We start from the raw sequence: 23,543 nt of genomic DNA, 5'->3' as shown, positions 1-23,543 counted from the left end.
GGGGCATACTTAACTTGGATAACAAAATTACTAATACAGATAATGTACAATTGTTATTTGAATAAATTTTGCTATTAAAACTTATATCTGGAAAGTCACTAGCCTTATTAATATAATGAAAAAAATGCACATTCTGAAGATGATAAAGAAGTGTGATGACCAACTTAGAGATCAGGGAAGGTCAAAATTAGGGGTTTATTTGTATACATTATTTCCCAGTCTTTAAAAAATTTGATTAGATGTCCATATATGCTGGGTTGCATTCATGTTCTTCCACTTTTTTTTTTCATTATATTATGTATTTTTCATTTTAAACTTTATATTGTAACATGTATTTTTTTTTAATTAATGCAGTGATCTGATAGCATCTTTTAAATGTACAAGTTATTTCAACTTTAGGTTGAAAATAGAATAAACCAGTTAAATAGTCATGAATATATTTTGTGTGCATATACAGGACTTTCCCCTTTAATTCTCAGATCTGTGGTGTGTTGTACAGTTGCAGTTTACCATGAACTTCCTGTCTGTATGCTTCACATATTTAATTCAAATCATGTTCTGAATAGACTACAGCAATTTAAGGAGATACATGTGCTTCGGGTAGTTAGCTCACTACTTTCTCCCCTTTTGTCAGGACTGGTCCTGACTTGGGCTGGTTCTGATGTTTCAGGATAAATAGGATTGTATTGTGGCCAAGTCGATGCTGAGAGTGTAGAAAAGACTCTGGACTGCTGAAGTCCTGCCCAGAGAACTTAAAGCTTGCCAACATCCTGCTGTAATTTCCGAATCAGGTAATATCCTTTCCAAAACAGTAATTTAGGAACACAAACTCTTTTGAATCTCTTGAATGAGGGTAGCTATTGTCACATTAAATCAAGTTCCTCTCAGCAGTTAACAAATTGACTGGTTTCAGTAGAGCTCATCCTTGACTTTACAGTCCTCATTTTAGGGATTAGAGGTGGTGTTTGCTGTCAGCTCGGATTCTTCAGCTATGGGTAGAGGAGCAAAAATTAGAAAGTGTTAAGAAAAATTGCTTTATCTTTGTTTTGTGAATTATATGAGTGATTAAACAAAAATGAAGAGGTTTAAAAAAGCAAAACCCCAAAAAACCCATAAAAAGTAAAACAAAACAAAGATAAGACCTGAATTACTTGCCTTGGAATATTAGTTGTTTGGGGGTTTTTTTGTTGTGTTTTTTTTTTGTGTGTGTGTTTTTGTTTTTGTTTTGTTTTGTTTTGTTTTTTGTTGTGGTTTTTTTTGTTTGTTTGTTTTTTTTTAATTGAAGACCAGTGACTATGGGGAGACTGCCCAGTGTGGCATCTGAAATGAAAGATACCGGTATTCTTCAAACTAATGGATTTGTTTTGTCTGACACCTTAACTGGAATTTGTGCTCTCCTGTGCCTTCCTTGTATCTCTGGGGGTTGTGCTTCAGGATCTTATTGCCTCATCTTTCCCTTAGTAGAAGCTTCTTCTTCAAGCTGCATCCCATAGCAAAGTATTTCCCACTACTCATTGGCATTCACTGAATAATTCTCTTGGCCTATAGTTTGTAACAGGGAAAATAAAAGGAAGTGGTATAAGACAGTTATTCCTCAGCCAGGAGTTTAGGAATGAATCTCTCATCTTCAGGAGAGACCAGACAGCAGACCAAATGTGCAGTCAGGATTTACTTACAAATAAGAATGAAGTGTGAGCACCCAGCACCATAATAATCTAAGTGGGTACTCTATCAGTCAGAAATGCCCTTGGGCATTCTTACTGGTTTTGCATAACTGGCACTCGCAAAGCTATTTTCTTGCAGGATCTTCCTACTGCAGGTTAGGCTACTCAACAGGTCATAAAAGAAACTTCTCTTATAAACTCTACTGCACAGCCGGACTGATGCACATATTTTGTTTAGCCATCTAGTTGCTGATCTGGTTTGTCAGTTTTGCTAAATATATGGTTAGACATAAACTGGAGCAATGTAACCACTAAACTCCACCCAAAAAACCCACCAACATAACTAATCTCTTCCTTATTGCACATCCTAGTGGACAAGAACAATGCTTCTATTTTATATATATGCCATTTTTCTACAAGTTTAATAATTCCGTGCCTGAAGAAATCTTTATGCCAGTGTGGTGGTTTAGGCCCTGCCAGGACCAGAGGCCGCTTTGCCGTTGTCCCTCCCCCACCCTCGGACACAAGTAAGGCACAAACCCTGGGTTAAAAGAAGGAGAAATTTAATACAACAGTGTGACAAACAATCTGAACAACAACAGTAGCAATGATAACAACAACAAACACTAACAGCAGTAAACAAGACAAAAGATATACAGAGAAATATCGCAGTGAACACAGACAGCCCGCTGCGCTGCTTCCCAGGACCAAAGCCACAAATGAAAGCTTCACACGCTGCGCACCGACATCAGCATGGTATGAATAACCCAGCCGGAGATCCCTTCACCCTGCTGGCGAGAAACTTAACCCTATCCACTTAACCCTATCCTAGCTGAACCAGGACAACCAACAAGACTCAGGATGAGGTCTACATTGCCATCTCTTTTCTTTACAGGTTTGTTTTGCATAATTGCTACTTCTTTTTCAGGAATAGTTTAATTGACAGGGTAGGTGTGAGTCTGCTTTGTCCTGTCAACAAATGGATAGGAGAAAGCTAGTAGTGTCTGGGAATGAACAGAGACATTTGCTTAGTGATTAGCTAATCCAGGGCATAAATGAGCTTACCTACTTATATTTGCTCCTTGCTCAGATCAGCAAGAACGTTGAAAGACAATCTAGAGAGATGTCATGTTAGTGACGTCACCAAACATTTTAAGAACTAGAGGAAAAATGTAAGAGCACAGCACCTCTTGCAGCATGCAAGAGGTTTTATGTAATAAAAGGGTTAAATTTGTACTGACATCCAGTATGACACAATTTTAGTAAGATTCTGAATGTTATCAAGTCTAGTAAAAAAAGCATTAAAATACCTTGTAAAATAGCTATGAGGTATAAGTATACTAATAATTTGTTATTGTAATAAGTATGTTAGTTTTAAAATTGAGAAATCTTTTTAAGATCTGAAGCACAGTAAGCTCTTCACAGATGCACTAAAAATTCAGAACATGTGAATGCAAAGTTGTTTCTTTGCTTTCGGCCTTTTTATTACAAATTCTATTAGTTCCATGGAAATTACCTTTTTTTTTTTTTTTTTTTTTTTTTTTTTTTTTTTAAAAAAACTGGATAAAGTAATGGAGGAGTTGTCAGGTCTCTGAAGTTGTTAAGGTGACTTAGGCAATTCAAAAGACTTGAACTTCTTCCTGAAAGCCACATGGAAACCACACTTGCAGACACCTCACATTCCCATGAACAGTCAGTCAATAAGTTGTCTGGTTAGTATGCACATTTTAGCAAAGGCTGTTTGGCAGTATTACAGTAGAAAAAGTTTCATTGTGTATCACACTCCAGAATCTGTGTATGCAAGTGATTACTGGCATAGTGGCTTACTTGGGTAACCACTAACATCTAAACAAAAGTACCGTAACATAAAAAGAAAAGAAAATGGAGAAAACATAAATTAGAAGTAAATTAGCTACATCTTGGCAGAAGATACTAATGAAATCTCTTTATATCAGCTTCCTGAAAATGAAAGCTCCTGTGAATTAGTTACCTGTGATTAATCATGGGGGTTTTGTGACTGTAAAAGCTGCTATAAACAGTCCTTATATTCATTTAAGGGGAAACAAATAAAATATTGTCCTTGGTAAAAAGAGTATTACAAATCTTTGTCTCTTGTGGTTTGGGTTTGTTTTTTTTTTGTTTGTTTGTTTGTTTGTTTTTTTTTTTTTATTTGCTGCAGAATTTGACAGGAAAATAATTAAAATATAATAAAGTGATGAAAAATGGGATATTTTTATCTTTCTCTAAATGAATGGTGTGTTTCAGTGTTTAAAGTTAGAAACTATTGGTGCCAAATCATAACCAACTTCTGACTTGCATGAGACTATGTATCATACATCATGTTAGTATTTTTAAAATACCCAGTAAAATAACAGATGTTTGACCTATTAATGGGAGTGAATATTCATTCATTCTTCACCACAAATATTTTGAATGTGTCAAGCTCATGAGCAGACTAACAATTTGTGAAATAGAGTAGAAGAAAGTCTGCAAACCCCCCACACAAGGGCATTTTTTTGGAGGAAAGAAGTGTGGACAACCTCAATATTTAAGGGGAATTCCTGAGATGTAGTTTAAGGGAAAAGCCCAAGAAAGGGAAAAAGAAACTTGTCAGGCTTTGCTAGTACAATAATAACCAGCATTTATTGCCATTCCTGTAAATTTCAGTAATTAATATACAGTTAATAATAAAGCAGAAGCTTCCCATGTCAGCATTAAAGAATTGTAGAACTAGTGCTTTTTTTGGGGAGTGACTTCTCCCTTGTTGGTGTCACTTAATCCTTTGCCTTTATACCTTGTAATAATCTACATTTTGCACCTCCTGTTTTGCTCAAGCAGTATTTGTCATGTATCATTTCTTTCTGCCCCGGTTTCACAGCAGGAGGAGTTCAATCAATTTGCTACTTTTATTTGTGCACGTTGTTCTTGTCCAGCTGCTCTATAGCACCTGACACTTTGCTTTTCCCTTTCCCTTTCTCTGTCTCTCTCTTTGGTAAAGGACTGAGTTGTGTTTTATACCCTAATCCTTTCAAAACACTGTGTACCTTTCTAAATGATGGCAACTTTCTGACAAGACAAGAAGATGAGAAAGCTGGAAGCCACATCAGGAGGACCTGCTACATCTGTTGTGACAACAATGGAGGAATGCTCTGATTTGATCCATTTAGGTCTGAAAACACCTGGGCTGTTTCTGACAGAGAGGGAGAGCCGGTGGGGACTCAAAATGCTGGTCCTGTTCTGTGCTGCCACTCAGTCCAGCCTGCATCCTCTCCCTCCTTCCCCACCTCCCAGTCTCTCTCTCCCCCCACGTCCCTTCCTAACAGCTGAAGAAAGAATTATGCAACTCATTTCAAAATAGGCAAATTACCCTTTTCTGACCAAAAAAGCAGTGAGAGTAAGAGAAGATAATTTGTGCCTCTGTGTGTCACAGGCACTGTGTTCCTGGGTTCCAGCCTGGATCAGTTGTTATTTTAGTCCTGAATTCACTTTAAAGAAAAAGCAGCATCCTTTTCAGTTTTTGCCTAGTAAGGTCCTCATTTACATGAAGCTGTCAAGTGTTATCACATTTAATGCTAATAATGCCACTTTCATTATTTTACTGTGTGTCTGCTGCACTCTTATAAGAACCACAGGTATGAAACATAAATATTTCTGATGGTACTGTCATAACCAGGCACACTGAAAGAAACTCAGCTGTTACAGGACCACAAGAAAGGCAGATGCCTTGCTATCTCCATCCTCCATGCTTGGGGAACAATACTCAGACCATTTGTCCTTGCATTGCAATAATATTCTCTAGTGCCATTCTCAGAACCATACTTTTGACAACAGTGATAACTATAGAAGAAAAAGCTTAAACTGAAGTTCTCAGCCAGTCTATAGATGCTATTGCTGAGGAATAGGAGGACAGCTTCAAGACTTTAAGGCAAAATCATAATCTTGAGGATTTTGTTCAACCTGCAAAGTCATAAAGGGAAATTTGAATGACATTTTATGATGCCAGATCTTAAATCATGAGCCAAATGGAATATATGAAATACATGCAAACCTAAATATGGACAAGCTTAATTACAGGTTTTTGTACTGGTACCACAAGCAAATAAAATTTATTTGGCTCCTTACATTGTTTTTCTGCACTGACCAGTCTGAACTTCTAGTTCTGGAGAGCATTAAGAGGTAACAGCATTATCATGTTCATTCTGTAGAGTAATGCGTGTGCAATGGGTTATGAATTAAAAGCCCTGACAGCTTTCTTGTGATGGGTAGGTAATTTCATTTGTTTCATCTTACAGAAAGAGCAGATGAGACAGGAGGATGGCCACCAAAGTTTTCAAAAAACAGTAGTAAATCCAGGATTATAAATCACTGCTTTTCTTATTTCTGTGTTCACCCTAGTACATGTACTACCCCATGAAAGAGAGGCAATCCTCATAAAATTCCAGCTCAGGTTTGAAAATCCAGGTGTCCTGGATAAGCATAAAATTTTGCGATCTCCCTTCTAAGGGAAAGTTCAAAAGACTTAGAGGTTTTGTGTAATTGGGATAAGCAACTAGAATTTCATGCTTATCCAAATAGTGCTAAACCTCTCAGTCTTTGAACTTTTTCTTAGAAGGGAGCACTAGAAGAAAGTTAAAGGGATGGGAAGGAGTGTACATAGAGGTGCTCAAGGAAAGAGAAAGTACATAAAAAAGAGAAGGGGTAACTGTGCATGTCTCTGTGTGTGTGTGTTTGTCCATGTGTGTGAATGTGGAAGTGTATTTTGTAGTGGTAGGGAAGATTTACTCTGAAGGCAGCAGAAAGATCATGGAAATATTGCATGTATAGTCCAGCATTTCACAGGATCAAGCCCTTAGGTCCAGCCTTTCAAAGGAGCTGAACTTGTGTTTCAGCACATAAGTATACTTGGTAAGTTTATAAAAGTGTTTGAAAATCAGTCCATGTATAGTACAAAATATTGGGACCGGACTTCAAACTCTGCTCTGAGAGATAATAATTATGAAGTGGTAACTTGATTTTCTTTCTTGCATTGAAAACAACAAAGTAATTATGCTAAAACATTTGTTAGTAAAATAACTATAGTTAAGGATTGTTTGTCCTTTAGCATGTTTCTCACAAATGCGGATTGTTTGCAATGAAATATGGGCTTGATGATTGTTAATCAGAAAGAAAATACTGGTAAAGTGGTTAAATACTAATGTTTACAATGGCTAAACAAATGATTTCATTTCAAGAAATAATAAATCAAAGTAATAGACTCAAAACTATTTTAAAAAGTCAAATATATTAAAATCCATATCAAAATGAACCATGGTTGCTTTATTGATCTCTTTATTACTTTGACAGTCAAGCTGGAAGGTCTAATGGAAACTGTGTCTGCTACTGCCTGAATGAAAGTAATCACCATAAGTAATTCACAAGTTTGAAACTATGATTTAACTGAATACTCACTTAACTGAAACCAATTCGATTTAGTTGAAAACTGTTTTCCCAAGTAGTGTTTGTTCACAGCTAACCCTATTAATGCCATCATAGAATCATAGACTGGTTTGGGTTGAAAAGGACCTTAAAGACCATCTAGTTCCAACCCCACTGCCGTGGGCAGGGACACCTTCCACTAGACCAGGTTGCTCAAAGCCCCATCCAACATGGCCTGAAAATATCCATTAAATATTCACCAAGAGCCTGATTCCGGTTTCCTTCATGTTGATAACAAAGTTTTTATTTAATTCAGTGAGAAGAAACTTATGTACCTTTAATGTTTAAAGCAGTTTATAACTCTGAGAAGTTAAGCACTTTAAAATCAGCACAAAATTAATAGCTTACATTTTTGAGGATACATACAAAACATGCTAGCTGTTGTTAACTCTATGTTAAATCAGTGAATTCTTAGGTTAAAACTCACAAATGTAAACTTAAATCTAGAGAAGCTGACAGATTCATGTGACATAATAAATTGCTGCCATGGGAAAAGCCCCTGGCTTTAAACTACTTTTAAGCATGGATGCTCTAAGTTATCTTTTTTGTATTGCTACAGTGAAATAAGTTAACTGGCTGTACTTTCAACTCTGGTACTTACTGTTTTAAAAATGTTTAGGTCTATGAGTTGAAACTTGTTACAGAAATTTAAGAGTGTACTATACATAAGTTAAACTAAGTGTGCCATCAGCTCAGTAAATCAGTCTAGGTAACATAAATTCAGTTGCCTTGAGCACTGCAGGCTCAAAACCTGACTGAGAAACTCAGGAAAACAGTTGCAAACAACATCATGATGCTGTGTCTAGGCTGATTCTGGTGTTGGTTCTAGCTGGTGCAACATTTATTTACATGTCTTTTCAGTAAATGCAACTGCAGGGGAGATACATTCTTATACACTGAGTTTTAAAATAGCTTAAGATATGTAAACACCCAAGTATTATGAGAAATCAAAATATTTTAGATGCTTCTCTGCTCAGGGCTTTTTAATTTTTTTTATTTTTTTTTTCCCCCATACCTGCAACTAGGGTATCTAGTTGCATCTTAGGTGACCACTGTTGGTCAGCCAAAGTATCAGTATCTTTTCCATGATGATGGTTGGTTGTGGCAGTTTGAAAATATGAATAAGAGTCAGTCAGGACATCAGTCTGACTGGACGCCAGTCTCAATGCATGAAGAATTTATGTTCCAGCTTCTCAGAAAGAAGCAGGAAAAATGTTCATATTTTTTTTCTGCCTGCACCATGTTGCTACAAGAATTACTCCAAATTCTGTAATAATTGAATAACCTATGACATCCTGCTTTGCTCTCAAAATTATGGTAATTTCAGAAAGTGAGGAATTTGTTCTGAACATTCTCTCCTGGGATCTTGTATTTTGCATCCACTGGGTCTCTGTCACAAAATTTAAGTGTTTTCTACTGGATCAGTGATACAAACTTGCTATAAATTCCCTCTGATTTGGTAGGTTCTTCACCACCAAGGGTGGGCTGAGGACAAGAGAGTTCTTGATGCAATCAGTGGAGTTAAATCAGTTGACCAAAAGTAGATGACTACTGAGAAGATCTTCAGTGCACTGGTTTCACTGATTCGGGGTTTAATTTGGCTGCCTAAACCCAGGCCTCTGTTGTCATTGTGGACAAGCTATAGTATCCCAACCTGGTTTTTGCTGCCACCCCAGAAAGATTCAACTGTTCTATAGAATCTGTGTTGTACCTGCCTTATGAATATCTCAGATAACCCAAACAGCTCTAGATGTCTATGTTTAGATAACTGAATTGAGACACATGTCTCCACTGACAGAAGCTCAGATGCCCGTCTCACTTGCAGACTTTTGAGACTTCACAATTTTATTTAGCATATAATAAGGTGTCATTTCTAGTTGTCAGATTGTTGTTTGATGTGGTAAGAGGAGCCAGTCAAACTTGAGGTTGTTCTAGACACCATGGAATGAATATCATTCCCTACTAAAGAAGGCATGATCTTAGGATAGAAGATAAGAGAAATAATAGCAAGAAGGATAGGGCACCCACTCTCTGGTGGTATGTGAGGATCATTCCAGCTCCACAATAAGAAAAAAATATTTTCTTTTGTTTATTTTTTCAGGGATGATTAGTTGAAGGGAAAGCAGTAGACTAAGAAAAGAGGCAGGGAAGAGAGTAGGTTGGAAGAGAAGAGGGTAGGGATGTTTCATCACAGTTCCCTTCAGGCTACTTGGCAGTCTTTGGGGTTTTTTTCAGATTTGATACTGAAGCAAAAAGTACTTTGCAGGAGTGTGCGTGTTTCATAACAGTATCGGGGAACTGTGAACATCTCTCTCCTTCAGCTTGCCATTGGCTCCTTATACTTCCCTGTAGCTGTTTGCCTGAGCATGAAAGAAGTGGTTGTGGTATTGCTTATACTTTTCTCTATAGTGCTTCAGACAGAAGTCACCTGGCTTTCTCCCTATCAGTTTGGAAAGGAGCGTGGGACTGAGACAAAGGTTGTTAGTAGTAACAGTGTAGTGGTCTATATTGCTTAGGGTATGTTTTGTCCCCTGTTTTTTCAAAAGCTTAAAGACCCTGCTAAGTTACCACCATGTCTGGACTCCTAGAGTGTGGAGGTTTATCACTGAAGATCTGTAACCCTGTGAGCTGGCACCTCTCTGTGTCTCAGTATTGGCTTCCCTTCTCACAAGACAACACTTGCTGTGAGACATCTGCTGTGCTACAGATAACTTACAGAAATAACACAGATGTAGATATTTCCAATCATCCAGGAGTACTTTACTTCCATGGTTAAATTGCACATCTTCTAAATAAGACAGCCACATCACATTCCACTATCTTGCTGAAAATTTATTCTTATAGGAATGGCAGCTCTTTGCAATACTCTTAGCAATAGACAATTATTTAACTGAATTTCATACATTGGTGGGGTTTGCAGTCAACAATGTTAGCAGCAGTCTGTTCAGGAAAAAAAAAAAAGAATATAAAGGGTTATAAGATAAAAGAAATGTAAATTTATAGTCAGATTAGGGTATCTGAGAGTTTGCACAAGTCTAGTCAATGGAGGATCAAAGCTTTACTTCTTTAATATTAAGATGTGTTGGACACTGCCATACTTCTGTTTCACTTCTATTTAATCTATTTTTCCTTCTGGATGTGTGAGGATCCTTCAAGTGAGATGATTAAAAAAAAAAAAAATACACACAATTTCCTATCATTGCTTGTCTTCTGTGAATTTTACAAATCTTGTGATTTTTTTTTCTTCAGTGAAATGAAGAATTATTATGTGTTTGGCTGAGATGAGGCTCTATCATGTGTACTGACAGAAGGGGTCATATCTAACTGGATCAAAAGAATATTCAAGATGGAAGACTATCATTGCTAAATAGTATTAAACCATAAATATATGGATATATGCAGAATATCGATCCTACCACCAGTACTTACTGATACCTAAGCATTTCTGTATGCATTGAAAAAGTTATTGCACACATACTGAACAGGACATAAAGACATTGAAAAAAAAAATTAAAAGCTAAGTTATATCCAGTATTGCATGCAGAAACATATTTTATATCTTTTTCATTATGCATATGTTCCCATTATGATCTTCAGTCTGCAGGAACATGTTAGTCTTCAATGACCCTCTCACACTACTTGTACATTCCATTTTATATAGTTCTAGCTTTACAATTGCTTTTCGTCACTGTGTTATCTAACTAGCTACTAATCCATTTTAACTTCATGGAATATTTTTGTGATATTATTTTTATTATTTTATTTCTCTCATTGTCGTATTTCCATTTTCTCTTTAATTTTTTTTGGTTCCATTTAGGGTGCCAGAAATTAACTCCCAAGACAAGCAAACAAACACAAAAGAAAAATGAGTTCTGTTTTTCCCTGATGAAATCAGCTTTACTGATATTTTAGTGTGGGTGGTCCATATTTAGAGGTACCTAAGCAGTGTTAGTTCAGTCGGACTGCGTACTTGCATACTGCAGAGTTCATTAAGGGCTGAAGCACCTCATTGTTAGAAAAGGTGCTGTCATCAAAATGAAATACTTCTTGCTTTTAAAAAGTGTATAAAATAATACAATTTCATCAGGTCCAAAGGTTTAATTTCATAAAAAGCTCAATTTCTTTAAACCAGCAAGATGAAATTTGGAAGAAGGTATAATTGATCTGCTTCTGTTGCTAATTAGGGATGAAGGGAAGACAAGGGAGCAACAATTGACACTGAGGGAACAAAGACCTTTTAGGGTACAGTGGTCACTAAAAAAACTGCTTACAAATTTGCTTGGAACAATTTAAGATTGAAAATCCACCTTTGGATGAGTAAGATTTTTTTGGGTTATTGGAGACTAGCCATCAGACGCATTTCAAAGTAGAACTTGTTCAGCTTTTGCAAGAAACTGCATGAAATTATTTAAGTAGATTTGATAAGCTTTGATACCAGACCTGGTTCTTTTGTCTTGTATTTTGCTTTAGCTCTACGGTTTTAATAATTTTGTTCTAACTTGAGAATGTAAACTCACGACAGAGCATAAGAAACAATATAAGATGACCACATGTGATATTATTTATTAGGTATATTCTTCCACCATCCAACAAATTATTTCACAGGGCCTTCCTAATTACATCACTGATGAGCTCTGTAATGGTGTGTGGTGGCTTTTTTCTTCAGTGGATAGGTTTGGTCATTTCTTGCAACCATGTGAATTTTAGCAGCTACACGATCTTCTGGCACACAACATTGGTTGTACGAAGAAATCTCTTTTATTGTTGTTGCTGTATTGAATATGAAATCTACTAATCTCAGTTCTTGCCCCTAGCTCTTGTATTGATGGAAAATGATGAACAACAGTTCTCAGTTCATAGTCTTCTGTCACTTTTGATTTTGTAGACCTCTGTTATATCCCTTTCAGTCATCGCTTTTTCAAGCTGAAGAGTCCTAGTCTGTATATTTGGTTTTGTTCACAAAATTATCCTGAGTTGACATTTTCATAAAGTTCCCAATATATTAATAAGATTTTTTTATCTTGGAGTAACAGTAAGTCAAGAGACCATCCCTGTATCTGTGAATAAGGAAAGTTCTTCCCCCCCAACCCCCTTTTTTAAATGTTAATCTATCTTGAAGTTCATCACTCATTCTATCACTAAGTATAATGAGTTAGTCTGTAGTTCTTAGCAGTCAGCCCTGATGAGCAACAATAATTTTTTCCAGCTCATACCCTTTCAAGAATTTTTATATTGCTTAACACCATCCATGGCATAGCTCTTTGTCAGACTTTAGCTGCAACCACTTGAGAAAGTAAAAACTGCTCGTTGTTTCCTGCCTTTTAATTGTTTCCTTAGTTTTGTGTGCAGATACATATTGTCCTACTGATTTTTAGGTTCTTTAAGAGCCTTTAGTGAAGGCTTCATTCATCAAATGATCCTATATAACCTTCTGTGTTAACATTCTCCTTCATTCATATGCTTGTTGATAAATGCAAACATTATTTTATTTTGTATGCAATATATATATATATATCTGTTACAATTTATCTTGTATTTTTTAGTATTATCCAGATTAATGCTTTCTACTTTACTGAATGAAGCTGAACCATATTCTCCCCAAGTTAATGCTTATATGTCCTATGAAAAGGATTGAGTTCTTGTCCTCTCATTCAAAGTCCAGTAGATCTAGTAAGAAGCTGTGCAGGGTTTGTGTGGTGAGGTTTTTGGTAGCAGGGGAGTGGGCTACAGTGGTGGTCCCCTGTGAAAAGCTTCTCAGAATCTCCACCAGCACCAAGTTGGATCCACCTGTGGCCAAGGTTGAGCCAATTAGTCTGCGATAACATAATTAAGAAGGGCAACCTGAGAGGGGATTGGGACTTATGAGGAGGAGTTACAAGAAGGATACCTATGCAGACACCAAAGTCAGTGGGAGGAAGAGGAAGGAGAGGAGGCGCACCAGAGCAGAGACCCTCCCTGTGTCCCACGGTGAGAAGGCAGGGATGCCCCTCCGACACCATGGAGGTCACCAAAGGTGAAGAGATTCGCCTGTGGCCCGTGGAGGATGCCACACTGGAGCGGGCAGCTGTGTACAAAGAAGGCCATGGCTCTGTGGGAAGGAGTTGTAGTTCGATGCTGGGAGGACTGCAACATGTAGGTGTGACTGATGCCAGAGCAGCCCCTGAATGGCTGCAGCCCGTGGTCAGAACTTACGACAGAGAAAGTCAGAGGAGAGCCCCACCCACTGCCCTGAGAAGGAAGAAGCGTTGGGACTGACTGCATCACCTCATTCCTTGCCCCTGTGCCACTGGGGAGCGAAGGTAGAGATATCAGGAAAAAAACTGAGCCAGAGGGGAAAGCAAGGGTGGGGGGAAGGTGTTTTTAAGATATGGTAATGCTTCTCACTGTCTCACTTTGTGTTAAGTGTTGGTTTTGTTAGTGTTTGAATTAAAGTGAGGTTCTTCTTCTTTTTTTTTTTTTTTTTTTTTTTTTTGGTGAGACACCCCTCTCTGTCCTTATCTTGATTCCTGAGACTTTTGCTTCATTTCCTCCTTCTCAGTGATGGGGGAAGGGGAGAGTGAATGGCTGTGTGGTGCTCAGCTGCCCCCTGGGCTCAAACTATGACAGAAGCTGAACTATATTCTGCTGCCATCAGATTCATAGTAGTTCCTCAAGATTTGCAAAACATAAAGAAAGGGACATCTAGGCCTCGAAGATGGGTTGGCAAGACATAGTGAGTAGTGGGAATTTCAGATGTAGGAACAGTTGCGAATGGATTTGCAGAGTTTGCAAGATTTTGCAAGAGTTTATCCTCTTAATAACACCTAATTTTTTTTCTTGTGTGTTTGATTGTTTTTACTAACTTTTCAGTCTCCTGGCTTCCAAGTACAAAGCTGATTAGTGACTTGGCCTTACAAGTTTATGCCCTTAAGACAGCACTTCCAGTAACACAGATCTGCTAGTACTTTCTAACAAGCCTCACTGTTAGCTTTATGTTGATTTTAATAAAGTCTGAAGCCACAAATCCAAAATTCTTTGCGCTGTTTTATTTTAGATCTGAATCTCCTTGAGAATATTTTTTTTTTCTCGTTTGCTGCCATTGGCAGATGAGCTAATATCCCTTCGAAGCAATCAAAGCACATAATTACTCACATGAAAAGCAAGCTCTTTGGGAGAACTCTCAACTAAACCCACCCCTTAGAGGAAAATAGGAAGGGCACAGGCAATTAGATAAGCTGCACTTCAGACATGAACAAACACATTTATCAGATAATTAGTAGATACTTTTCTAGGTATTTCTGGCACTGAGATCCAAAAGTAGTGCTAAGGCAGGTAAACTCATCTGATGAGAAAAGCCCTGTGGCTGAAACAGGCTGCTAACCTGAGAGGGAGAAATGCCCTGTACTGTAACTCCTTGCAAGCTTTAGACATTCAGTGTTCTTTGTCTTGAGTCTTCAGTCAGTGTTATCTATTCTCCCATAAGCTGAAAGGCAAGAAATGTCGCATTCAGAGAAAGAGCGGCCTCCTCTGAACTATCTGCTTCTTGCAGGGGAGAAACCCCACTTGAAGAACCTGAGACAAGTATTTTGGTCAGAATAAGGTGAGGGAGCAGACACACTGAACAAAATTATCCAGAAATAACTTCTAGTCCACATTTCTTCTTGGAAATGTGGACTGAATATACTATGCTACAAACAGAGCCAACAATATTTCTTGGGTAGAAGTTGGCCTACCAGGGAATTTACTACTGAAATGGATGGCTCCAAACAGTTGACAGTGATCTCTGGAGGTCCCTGTATTTCTGTCTGGACCACAAGGGTCTTTTAGAAGTAAATCCTGTAATGCTTTTTTATGGAGAAAGGATAGTTGATGTGTTCTTGGTGGAAATGTTCTGACAGCTGAAATACATAATGATGGAGATATAATATTAACTGTCTACTCTTTACCAGTGATTAGAATAATAAAAGATACTGCAGAGACACTAATTTCTGTGTTCATGCATGTGTATACACATGAAAAATGTCTAGTTGTCTACTTCCATAAATTAAAGAATGATCCTTTTAATGATCAAAACATAAAAATGACTGAATAATCTGATGTTTTCATCCAATAAATCAGGCATTCCAGGCTAGTCAATATTATTGTGAATCTATTTATTTTCAAAAATACAAAACATATGTGATACTTCAAGGCATAAGTTTTTGAAATGGTCTTTGAAATGTTCTTCCCCCAGTGAGTTATATGTCTGTAGAGTTATTAGACACATTTTAGATGATCAAAATAATAAAAGACAATCTCCTGAAAATTTTAACACAGTCTTTAATGTTATTGGCGTTTTCCTCTGAACCTTTCTGGATATAAATATATGCTTGTAGACATGCACATTATACAATGTATAGAGTACCGGCTTATCTAATAGTATATGGCTATGACAGGGGGTTTTTGGCACTTGAAATTAAATAATATTTTTTTCATGAGCACAGGTACAATATTTTTTAAAAAATCAAAGATTATTTTTATTCTAATTCAGAATAAACACTGTGTTGAAAAACTAAACATTTTTAAAATAGTGATGATACATGTTTCCCAGCTAGTCTTATAATATACACTCACCATAATATGTATAGTGTATTATGATGGAAAAGACAATGTCATGTATTAAGTTGCAAACTTTCCTCCGAACTGCCTTAGAAATATATTTCTTCATTTGGCCAGATTTTGAAGCATCTCGGCATGTCTGATTTTTAATCTTCTGTTCTATGATGATTGTCACTCATAAGTTGCACAAAAATGAGAGACAGTTGTAATTTTGACACTACTGCCAAGAACCATTTCTTCCAGAAAGCAGCTTTCAAAAGTCTTTGTTTCATATTTACATTCATAGGATGAACATTAAATGAAACTTTGTATTTCTGAAGCACTAGAATCTATCCTATGTTTGCTGCTGTAATTTCAACAGCTGTATAGGAAATATAATAATACTATTTTGCTCATAGAGAAGTTAAATTCATTAATGTTTGTAAGAGATTCAGAGAGCCACACGCAGAAGTTACTGTGTAAGTGCCTGTGTATGAAGGCAATGAATATCACTCTAGCTGTGTGGCTTTATGGATAATATAACATAGAAATTCTTTACTCAGACTGACCAAATAAATAAGGGTTATCTAGCAAGTTAAGTAAAAGTTAATGGTGTTGTGAGAGTCCCATTACCTTCTTTGCATGCATCTATATACCAGTTTTAATACGTAACTTGTTTATTCTGCATTTTTATTTTCATTTTGGGAGTGAGATCACAAGACTTTATAAAATATCTACTTCTAAATATCTACTCAGAGTGGTATTTGTTTAATATAAAGTTAGTTATCTGAAAGCTAGACATGTAAATGCACTAGTCCTTTGGATTCTCTCTACAATCAGCACAGAAAACATGCATCTCCTGAGGGCAGTTCTTCCTTGGTATACATCAAAACTAGGTGGGATGAAACACCCTCTGGAGATGTCTATCTGCATCCATTAACTATAGAGGGAGCCTATTTTAGATTAACTTTATCTATCTAGAAGTTAAAGATCTAATGGAGCCAAGAATCTCCCTTATGCTCCATTAGTGAAAGATGCTGCCAACCCCTCCAATTATTTTCTAAAATAGAGGGAATGAGACCCTGGATCTACTAAAATCAGTGACCCTATAAACTTCAGCAAGACCAGCACTGCTGTTGCCAGGTTCAAGTCTGTTTACATGTGTGCAAAATATTCAACCTCAGTCTAGTTTTTCTCCTCCTTGAATAAGTTTGTGATTGTGTAAAACTATTTTACAAGCACAGCAAGCTTCTGCAGCTGCAGCATACTGAATCTAGGAAGAACTATCATCTATGTAATGTTTGTGCTTTACTAAAGTGAGTGTTTATTTACTGCATTTAATTCTGTGGTTATACAGTTCATGCAAATGCCTTTGTTTTCATGCCTTTGTTTAGGTACTTAAAATACTGATAATCTGCAAAGGAAGGGAAGAGTAGAAATGGTAGGCAAATAGACATAACTGTGGCCAGCTTTAAGCAGAGACTGAGCATGAGTAGAAGATGGCACATGCTTTGCTGCAATAAAAAATTAATTTTATCAACCTGTGTATGAAAGCAAAGTAAGTTACTTCTTCCTTATCTTAAAGATGACAAATTTAATTTTGCCTATGCTACTGGAAACTTTGGGCAGACCCACAAGCCTTGGTTTGCTTTCTAAAAACTTCTGCCTCCTGTGAAGGGTGTTGATGACTAAGCAGGAGCAGACACCTTGTCTGACTTAAGACTGTCACAGACAATAGTCAGACTTGTGGCAAACAGAAGGAGATAATGGACTTTTACTGTAGTGTCTTTTCTATCTGATTACTAGAGAAATATTTATGCCTTTACACATTCAGCTAGCATAAAGCATTACCTATATCAAAGGATATCTCTAAAATGGGAAACGTTCTTGAAACACAGAAGATAGCAATGTCAGATGAAACAAGAATTACTAAGAAGGAGTTTAGAGTAAGCCTGTTCACAGAAGGAATTGAGCAGGTAGTAAATTCCAACCTCAACAAAAAATTGCAACAAGAAAAGGTGTACCCAGTATTTTCTGAAGAAATCATGCAGTAATGTGCACTGACTGATAGTGCATTAGCTGTGCAATAGGTATCAAGATACGTACAATATTGAACACAGATGGATGCAGACTTCCTTTACTTCCATGTTATTCTGTCCAATAGAAATAGAGGACCTATAACAAGCACATAATAAATTCTTAGTTCTGGAGCCTGACACCAGTGTTGGTTCCTGGCTACTCATTCCCTTTCTTCAGCCCCAGGATGCCTCAGTGAAAACCTTTGAGAAATGCATCTATCATGCTCTAACACACCCCTTATTCGATATGTTGTTATTCTTATTCAGTCAATGCATCCTTTATTCGGTGTTTTAGAGGTTTCTTGAACTCGCTGCTGTGGTGATTTTTTGAAGAGAGAATATGTCACAGCATCAAGGCAAGCCTTGATGAAATTGCAGGTAGCTGCTCATGAAAGCTATACATATATTCCTGCATAAGCAGCTAGTCCTATAACAGGAAATACTGGATGACCATAAAGGTGATGGTGCAAGTTCTATCTACCCTTAAGCAAGCTGAAGTTCATAAGAACCTCTCTGTATGTATTAAATTTCTACTTCCTAGAACAATAAGATTCTTACTATCTTAATCTGTAAACACCTTAAGAACAAACAGCATCTAGCAGAACATATAGAGGAGGCATACACTTATTGCAGTTTTCACAGGAGCCTTGTTACATAGGAAAAGCTCACTTTTAAATATTTGCAACTGCTGGGAAATCTCAAAATCAGGGAGTTCATACCATGGGGTTTTTGAGCTATTCCACACCCCCCCCCCTTTTTTTTTTTTTTTCTGAGGGTGAACTTGTCTTCAAGCAATACCAAAGATATCTCTCAATTTTGGTGGTGTTATTTACCTTCCATCCTTTTGCTAACCTGGATGCTCTGAGAAATCTAGGGCAGTTATAAGAGTCCCTTTTTGCTCCTTTTGTGTGGATCTTGCAAGGCTCTTGAATAGTCTGTGCTCCTCAGCAGCATATTGTGTGGGGTCAGGAAGGTCAGGATGATTTGCGAGCTCTTCCTTGTGCGACAAGTTAGTTTTAGCTGCAAAGGCACTCAAATACCGTATTACGCACTGATGGCATTCTGAAGTTGTTCTGCCCCCACACCCTGAAGAAGATGGATTGTTCATGATCTGTGTGTGAGATGCCGCTGCTGTAGTCTGTCTTCAGCTCCAGCTCACATATCTCACCTCTGGGCAACAGCACTGTGTAATTGATGTTCAGTATGCCTTAAGGGGTTAAAAGATTAATGCACCACAAAGGTATCCTGTAAGCTGCAGTTTTAAGGAGCTACGCTCTGATCTGCAGTATTAGGTTTCATTAAGAGGTTAAAAAAGAAGCTGTACCAGAATGTATATTAGGCCAGCAGCTGTAAATACTTGAATGCAGTCATAACTTTCTGAAAGTTTTTGTTGCTTGGGTATATGATTTCACCACAGACACTGAGTAGGATTATATTTGACAGCAATATTTTCTTTAGTACAGGTAGCAAATCAGTATGGAAGAGTGGCTGTTATTTTAAGAATTTCAAAACAATTTCTGTAACTGTAAGAATTTAAAAACATAACTGAATACAGAAGCCCCGATTTCCTTCTTAGGTTATAGTTAACTTCTTATGACTTCAGTGAGAAGTTCCAAATGTCCAGAGCAGAAAAAAAAAATCAACTCTAAGTGTATATATTCTTGGATGTACACACACGCACACGTGTGTGTGTGTGTGTGTGTGTGTATAAATATATACATATCATTTTACCCATATTTCTGATTTTTTTCTGTAAATGATTAGCTCCATGAACATTCTGTCAAGGACACTCATAATAGGCAGATAAAGTGCTATTGCAGTGATTGTATGGAAAGCTGAGTAACATTAAACTTTGAATGTGAATGGATTTTTTTCCCAGTAACAAGCTTAGATTTCATATCTGATTCAGGCTTAACAATAGCAGTATAAGGCAAAAGAGAAAAAAAAAACCCACAAAACCTTTTATGTATATTCTGTTTAAATTAAGTGTTCTACTTTTTAAATTAGATGTGTAGAAGTTATTTCACTGAAGCTGGAAATTAGGTTCACTGAAAGCATTTGGCCATTAGCATAAATATCATAGAGGATGATACAAAAAAAAGTTAAGAAATGGCATGACCTGAATAAGCCATTAATATTAAAGCTGCAGTTTGGCAGATATTTAAACAATAACGAACATCACCCTTCTGGCCTGTCTTGCTGGAGAAGTCTTCAATAGAAAAAGTGGTTTTGGTCTCATCTGAATCCATACTTGGTTCTGACTATTTATATGTAACAATAATGTGGTCATATCCAGTGTAATTTGCTCAGCATTCACATGGAAGTCCAAAAGGCTGGTTTAGAACAGGTATCCCTGGTCTTCAGCCTAAGAAACTGAAGAAAAGAGTGTGTCACATGCCAGCATAAAAGCCAAAGTTGACTAACTCCCAAATCACCCAATAGATCTGTCCTACTTCTGCTTCTGCTACTGATCTGCAGACATAATCCACAGTTATGTCAATGTTTGTTCTGGTTATAGGCAACTGAATGCTTGTAGGATTCAGGGATGTTGGGAAAATTTGTCAGTTTGAACTGAAAGGAATTCCTATTTCCTTTCAGTATTTAGAAAAACTGAACAAAACTGAACAAAACTGAGTCATGACTCTGTGTAAGAAAAATCAAAGCATTGATCTCGCTGATAACAACTGATGTTTAAAAGGTTTGCTGTGTTTCTAGAGAAGCACTGGGACATTATTTTTCTTCTGTTTTTTTTGTAGAAGAGTGTGAGATGAGAAAACCACATTTGCCTCTTCTTGAATTGGCTTGAAAATCCTGTGTTTGAAAATTATTTTCAATGAATGAATGTAACAACATGTCTACAGAAATGGTGTAGAAAGCTTAAGAAAAAATAGTGGATTAAAAACAGTAGGAAAGAACAGACAGTGTGGAAAAGTATGGAGACTAGTATATAAAAGAGACACATATAAGAATTTGAACAACAGTATACTGTGACATATACAGTGCTGAGCATCCCTAGATGAGGCGAAATTTTCCTAACTGATAGGAGTTTCCATGTATCTAGAATCTGTTATTTTTTGAGAATTTATAATTTGTTCACAGAAATATTCTGTTTGGGAGGTTAGAGAGATTGCTGTTATCCATTTAAGTATGGTGGTCCTCCTCAAGTTGGCTCAGTTCTCACTTCAGTCTCCCAGCTATGACAAATTAGCCTGCAAGCCCTCCAGACATCATAAAGTTCACAAGCCTTCAAACACCACACAGTTTGACTGTGTCAAAACCAACATGTGCTACTTTGTGGTAACAAGGTGGGAATCATATTACAAGTTGCTGGAAACAATGGCAATTACACAGTAAGTTAATTATGCAATTATCAGGAGATAACCTGCCAGTGGTAGTGTGAATCATATCACCACTACAATGCCAAGGGATATTGCAATCTGGAGTCAACCAGTGTTAGCATTAAAAAAGCAACAGAATACAAAAGTCTGAGAGGACAAACTATGGAAAACGAAATACCTCGAAGAGGTGAGCGCCACAGCATTAGGACAAACAGGGATCTCTGCATGAGCATACAAATCTTGTCTAATTTCATCATATTGTTTGCAAAGCAGATTTTAAAGGTGTCAGTTGGAATGACAGGCTACAGATTACACAGAAAATGTAAAAGTGAACCTCAATATTAGCCAATCATTAGTGCCTGACTTTTTCAAACTTTATTTTTCTTTTAAACTTCCTTTTTTCTCATTCTAAGAATCCATCCTCACTTGCCCATAAAATTTTACATCCCTGTGACATCACTCAAGGGATTAAAAACATAAGAGTTTAGTTTATTTTAAAAAAATTAACTTTACCACAGAATTTGTTTTGAATGAAATGCTTGAGAACCTCTTCACAGATGCCATTAGTTCATAAGGCACTCGTGCTGAAACAAAGACTGTAGTTCTATAAGTACTAGAACCACATGAAGCTTTTGCAAAAAACTCTGCAAATGATGCAAACTCATTTCACTATACACAGCATTAAGCTCATAGCACTGCCTGAATGCTTTTGCTGCAGTTGCCAAAGATTTTGAACAAACTCAGCTGTACCTTGGAGTGAAATGAGATAATAGGAATTCTTGTACCTATTTTATTCATCTTTGGTCTGATTAAGACTATACTGCAAACTCTGCACTAAAGACTGTTTATTACTATGGGTAGAGAAGGCGTCCAATATCACATGGGACCTGTAGGCATGATTATAAGCAAGCAGTAATTACAATCAAATAAAAACATATTTTAAAAAATTTTCTATGTAATCTGTCAGATATTTTGGGGCAATTTTAAGAACTGGCAAACCTTTCACATCCATTGCTGCAGTACAGAGGGGGAGAGGTTCAGTTTTTGAAGAAGGCATCACTCTGGAGGCTCTGTGAATCATAGCAGCTGTAAGGGCTGTGGCTGGAGGAAGAATAAGTGCAGAAGGAGCTGGAAGAGATAAAAGGAAGCTCAACACAGGCGTCAAGGCAGCTCAAGGAGGAAAATTATCACTGTGTCTTCTAGCAAACATCAGGGAGGAAGCTGGAAAAACTGGAGGAAGCTGGATGGTGTTGAGGAGTTCAAGTTGAGGAGCAAGAGACACTAAAGGAAAAGAAATTCCCTCTAAGATGAGGAGAGCATACTGGCCTGTTTATTGTTACACCAGTGAAGATTATGGTGCTACTGCTGTCACTGATGCTTTCAGCACGAAAATGATACAGTGGTAATGGGAGCAAAAATAGTTGTCAGACTTGAAACAAAACAAAGGACAGAACAAGAGTTTTCATCCTTATCTCTAGAGTCGCCACCAAGCAATACTATTTTGTTAATATTTTATTGTTATTATAAATACAGCAAGGGAGCTATTACAAGTGAAACACTAGAACAGACTGAGCTGACAGTAAGCTAAAACATGCCTAGGGCAACAAACTTTTTAGTGTTATGACTTTCTAGTTTCTGCTTGTGATGAATAATGTGTCAGAAGAATCCCTAAACTCCTTTACTGATTACTAAGGATGCTGAACAAATGATCTGGAAAACAATCCAACTTTGGGGTGAGTGTTTGGAAATCACCATTTTTCTTTTGTTAAAATATCCATGTTAACCTGATCATTCAGATCCTTAATTGAGCTAGTGCCTATGCACGCACTTTTCCAAATGAGGCTGAGCTCCCAGCAAGAAGGCAAACCTCAGTCCTATGAATGTCAACAAACCCTGTTTCTCTTCTTACTAATTTTATGCTCTACCACAAGTTGAGTAAACCTCAGATTCTGACTCCTAATTGGAAAAGAGTGACACTGACTGCTCTCCAGTTTAGGCAGTGGTAGAAAGCCGGTATAAAAAGCTGTACTTACTTCATAAGGAAAGGCCAAGAGAGTTGTAGTTTTTCTGCCTGGAGAAGAGAAGGCTCCGAGGAGACCTTATTGCAGCCTTCCAGTACCTAAAGGGAGCTTAAAAAAGAGATGGGGACAGACTTTTTAGAAGGATCAGTTGTGATAGGACAAGGGGTAATGATTTTAAACTGAGAGAGGATAAATTTAGGTCGTATGTAACAATGAAATTCTTTATAATGAGGGTGGTGAAACACTGGAACAGGTTGGTAGATGCACCATCCCTGGAAACATTCAGGGTTGGACAGGGCTTTGAGCAACCTGATCTAGTTGAAGATGTCCCTGTTCATTTCGGGGGAGGTGGACTAGATGACCTTTAAAGGTCCTTTCCAACCCAAACTATTCCATGATTCTATGATAAAC

General features: G+C 37.3%; 1 long non-coding RNA gene across 1 annotated transcript; it reads right to left on the bottom strand.

Moving 5' to 3' along the window:
- Nucleotides 1-917: 917 nt before the first annotated feature.
- On the bottom strand, nucleotides 918-13,039 carry LOC113476438. The gene is made up of 3 exons (XR_003397730.1): nucleotides 12,963-13,039; nucleotides 9,482-9,485; nucleotides 918-929 (listed from the first exon to the last, which is right to left on the bottom strand). It is a non-coding gene; the product is annotated as an uncharacterized LOC113476438 (long non-coding RNA).
- Between the last annotated feature and the right edge of the window lie 10,504 nt (nucleotides 13,040-23,543).

Source organism: Athene cunicularia (assembly GCF_003259725.1).
Source record: "Athene cunicularia isolate RWA chromosome 2 unlocalized genomic scaffold, athCun1 chr2_part1, whole genome shotgun sequence".
NCBI classification, from domain to species: Eukaryota; Metazoa; Chordata; class Aves; order Strigiformes; family Strigidae; genus Athene; species Athene cunicularia.
Note: the sequence above shows the minus strand (reverse complement) of the source record. Positions and strands in the feature narration are given on the sequence as shown.